Source organism: Protomyctophum parallelum, assembly GCF_964188405.1.
Source record: "Protomyctophum parallelum genome assembly, chromosome: 21".
Classification (NCBI taxonomy): Eukaryota; Metazoa; Chordata; class Actinopteri; order Myctophiformes; family Myctophidae; genus Protomyctophum; species Protomyctophum parallelum.
In genome coordinates this window covers 26,767,806-26,772,565 of record NC_139713.1, presented here as the reverse complement: position 1 = coordinate 26,772,565, position 4,760 = coordinate 26,767,806, and the positions used below count along the sequence as shown (strand labels likewise).

General features: G+C 49.5%; 1 pseudogene across 1 annotated transcript; it reads left to right on the top strand.

Moving 5' to 3' along the window:
- Positions 1 to 1,140: 1,140 nt before the first annotated feature.
- Positions 1,141 to 4,760, top strand: LOC310878914 (coatomer subunit alpha-like; annotated as a pseudogene). The gene has a single exon. The product of its transcript is annotated as a coatomer subunit alpha-like (transcript).

Below are 4,760 nucleotides of genomic sequence, written 5' to 3'. Positions count from 1 at the left end.
GAACATACTACATAACACCGCCCGCCCTACTTCAATGATTGGCAAAAAAACGATAGAGGCTGGTTTCTAAACTTTCTATTTGCTGTTCCATGCTTAGATCCGGTTCAGACCCCCCTACTGTATGCGGTCAATTCAACAGGCCCATGCAAGAGAGAACACATGGCGTTTCCGTATCCGTCGTAGAACGGATATGCTAATTGCAAAGTTAATTGATCGGCTTGGTGATCGGGGAGGACGCACCCGAGAAAGTCGTTTTTATTGGATAGATTGCCTGTCGAGTATAGTCGACGCTTCGTCATAGAAATGTTATTTACTTACCAATCAGACCAATACAAACATTACATTAGGCAACTAAGATAACAAACCAGGCGAAGAGATGATCATTAAAATGATTGTGGTCAAAAAGCAGCTTTCTAAAAGTGTGGCTGATGAACAACAGGACACCACTTTAGGCTCAAGGGAAAAGGCAGTATTGGGGGAGCTATTAAAAACATATAGCTTTGCAGTACAAATTAGCCTACACTAGTCGGTTGTCCAGAACCGCCAATCCAAACAATATGAGCATGGCCCAGTAGGCCTATAGGCATAGGCCATATAGGCATAGGCCATATGGAGCACCTGGATGTGATAATATGACATCAGACTGGCCTAGACTCCATATATGGTCATAAAAGGGACACAGGCGGGTACAACAGCCATTCCACAATGAATATAAGAACACTCGCCCCAGAACAGAGCTCTGGTCAGCCTATAGAATATAGATTGTATGAGCATGCATAAAGTTAGTAGCAAATCGAGTGACAAAGTTAGTGGCAAAGTGAGTTTAACGTTGTTTAATGCAATGATAGCACTTTTCCTTTTGGATGTAGGCGGTCAAGGCAAGAAAGTCTTTTTTGCCACTCAGTAGGCGTTTCCTCCTAACTTCCGGGTATGATGATGAATGATGTCACACGCATACCCTCTATATAAAGTGTAGCAGACATTTAAACACATAAATGCCCATAGATAACCTCTCACATTGAGAGCCAGAGACACAGAGACAGAGAGATAGACGGAGACACGAAGCAAAACGGGGTGTGTGGACTTTTTATTAATTTAATTAATCGATTTAGGAACCTGTATCATTGATCATTGGTCACAATGTTGACCAAATTTGAAAAGAAGTCGGCTAGGGTCAAAGGATTAAGTTTCCACCCCAAGAGGCCTTGGATTCTTGCAAGTTTGCACAATGGTGACATCCAGCTGTGGGACTATCAAATGGGCACATTGATTGACAAGTTTGAAAATGAGCATGATGGTCCTGTCAGAGGAATTGATTTTCACAAGCAGCAGCCTCTCTTTGTGTCTGGAGGAGACGACTATAAAATTAAGGTTTGGAACTACAACCTGAAACGCTGCCTCTTCACTCTACTGGGACACATGGACTACATCAGAACCACCTTCTTTCACCATGAGTGCCCCTGGATCCTGAGTGCCTCAGATGACTGGACCATTCGTATCTGGAATTGGCAGTCCAGAACACAGGTCTGCCTGCTGAACGGCCATAAATACTATGTGATGTGTGCCCAGTTTCATCCCTCTGAGGACCTGGTGGTGTCTGCCAGTCTGGACCAGACCGTGCGTGTGTGGGATATCTCCAGTCTGAGGAAGAGGTACCTGTCTCCCAGTGCAGTGGAGTATGAGGTGCGTGGCAACTCTGGCACTGATTTGTTTGTACCCTCAGGTCCGGTTGTCAAGTATATTCTTGAGGGTCATGACCGTGGGGTCAACTGGGCAGCCTTCCATCCCACCCTGCCTCTCATTGTATCAGGAGCCGATGACCGGCAGGTCAAAATCTGGAGAATGAACGAGTCCAAGGCATGGGAGCTGGACACATGCCGTGGTCACTACAACAACGTGTCCGCTGTAGTCTTCTACCCACGCCAGGAACTCATTCTGTCTGTCTCTGAAGACAAGAGCATTAGGGTGTGGGACATGGCCAAGAGGGTGGCTGTCCAGACATTCCGCAAAGACCACCATGGCCGCTTCTGGGTCATTGCGGCCCACCCCAACCTCAACTTGTTTGCTGTTGGTCATGACAATGGCATGCTGGTGTTTAAGCTGGAGCGGGAGCGGCCGGCCTATACCGTCTACGGTAACATGCTGTATTATGTCAAGGATCACTTCCTCCGCCGACTCAACTTTAACACCAGCAAGGATACGACTATCATGCAGCTACACAGTGGGTCAAAGTTCCCCATCTTTAACATGTCTTACAACCCTGCTGAGAACGCTGTACTGCTCTGCACCAGGTCGACCACCCGGTCGGGCAGTATCTATGACCTGTACTCCATTCCCAAAGAGAGTGACTCTCAGAACCCCAACACCTCTCAGGGACAGAGGTCCTCTGGTCTAACAGCTGTCTGGGTCACCGGGAACAGATTTGCTGTCCTGGACAACAGGCATTCACTGCTGATTAAGAACCTGAAAAACGAGATAGTGAAGATGGTTCCGGTACCGGGCTGTGAGGAGATTTTCTACGCCGGCATGGGTTCTCTGTTATTACTGCGCGATGTAGATGGCATAAAGCTGTTTGATGTGCAACAGAAACAGTCGCTGGCTACCGTCAAGATTGCCAACGTCAAGTATGTGGTGTGGAGTGCAGACACCAGCCATGTGGCCCTTCTAGCTGAACACAACATTATGATCTGTAACCGTAAACTCGAGACTTTATGTAATATCCATGAGAAAATCCGGGTGAAAAGTGGAGCTTGGGATGAAAGTGTCTTCATCTACACCACCTCCAACCACATCAAATACGCACTCACCTCTGGTGACCATGGCATCATCAAGACTCTTGACATGACCATCTATTTGACCCGTGTAACGGGGAACAGTGTGTACTGCCTGGACCGGGAGTGCCGACCATGCATCCTGACAATTGATCCCACAGAGTACCGCTTCAAACTGGCCCTGGTCAACCGCAAATTCGAGGAGGTGCTCCACATGGTACGTAATGCCAAGCTGGTGGGCCAGTCCATCATAGCCTATCTGCAGAAGAAGGGCTACCCTGAGGTAGCACTTCACTTTGTCAAAGATGAGAAGACCCGCTTCAGCCTTGCTCTGGAGTGTGTCAACATCGAGGTGGCATTGGAGGCAGCCAAGACCATTAATGAGTGTGGCTGCTGGGAGCGTCTGGGTGAGGTGGCCCTACTTCAGGGACACTTCCAGGTAGTGGAAATGTGCTACAAGAAGACCAAGAGCTACAACAAACTAACCTTCCTCTACCTCATCACCGGCAACCTGGCAAAATTGCGCAAGATTATGAAGGAAGGCAACATCAGGAAGGACATGAGCAGTCACTACCAGGCAGCTCTGTACCTGGGAGATGTTAGTGAGAGAGTTCGCATCCTCGAGGACTGTGGACAGAAGTCTCTGGCCTATCTGACTGCAGCCACTCATGGAATGGATGAAGCGGCTGAGGCCCTGAAAGAGACCTTTGACCTAGAGAAGGAGACACTGCCAGATGTGGATCCTAACGCTCAGCTGCTGCAGCCCCCTCTTCCCATCAACCCTATGAACACCAACTGGCCTCTTCTTAATGTCTCCAAGGGCTTCTTTAGGGGAGACATCACAGTCAAGGGCAAGACAAGACAAATGTCAGCTGACCTGAACATAGATTATCCTAGAGAAGGCTGGGGAGATGATATTGAACTTCAAGATGAAGATAACTACATGGATGCCAAGGATGGTGGTGAAGTGGAAGTGGGAGTGCAGGTGAAGGAGGAGGGAGGTAGTGGAGGATCTGGACCTTCCTCCAGAGCTGGATATTCCAGCTAATGCCAGAGGCGGGGTTGAGGATGGCTTTGTGTCACCCACCACCAAGGGCGTGAGCACTACCCAGATATGGTGCAACAACTCCCAGCTGGCAGTGGACCATATCTTGGCTGGCTCTTTTGAGACCGCCATGAGATTGCTCCATGACCAAGTAGGAGTGGTGACATTTGACCCATATAAGTCCATCTTCATGCAGACGTTGTCCCGAGGTCATACCTGCTACCCGGGCCTGCCCTCCCTACCCTGTCTGCGAGGCCATCCGCAAAGAAACTGGAAGGAGTGTGGACCCATGCAGGGCCTGCCTGCCGTAGGTCTGCATCTCTCAAATCTCATTGATCGCCTGCAGCAGTGCTACCAGATGACTACAGCTGCGCATTTCAACGAAGCCGTGGATCGTTTCAGAGCCATCCTGCTCTCTGTGCCTCTACTAGTGCTGGACAACAATCAAGAGGTTGCAGAGGCAGAGCAACTCATCACAATCTGTAGAGAGGAGGAAGCTGACCAAAGATCAGTGTGACCGGAAGAGGCTGTGTGAGATGGCAGCTTACATCACCCACTGCGGTCTCCAGCCAGTGCATATGGTCATAGTTCTGCGCACTGCTCTCACCCTCTTTTCTAGTCTCGGAAACTACAAGACTGCAGCCAGCTTTGCCTGACGCCTGCTTGAGCTCGGGCCTAAACCAGACGTTGCATTGAAGACACGCAAGCTTTTGGCTGTCTGCGAGAAAAACCTGGCGGATACCCACCAGCTGAACTATGACCCCCACAATCCTTTTGACCTGTGTGCTGCCTCATTTGTCCCCCTGTACCGTGGTTCTCCAGTAGAGAGGTGCCCTCTGTCAGGAGCCTGCTACTGCCCTAAATATAAAGGTCAGGTCTGCAGGGTCACACAGGTGACAGTGATTGGCCTGCGTGTGAGCCCCCTTCAGTTCATCAAGAAGTGA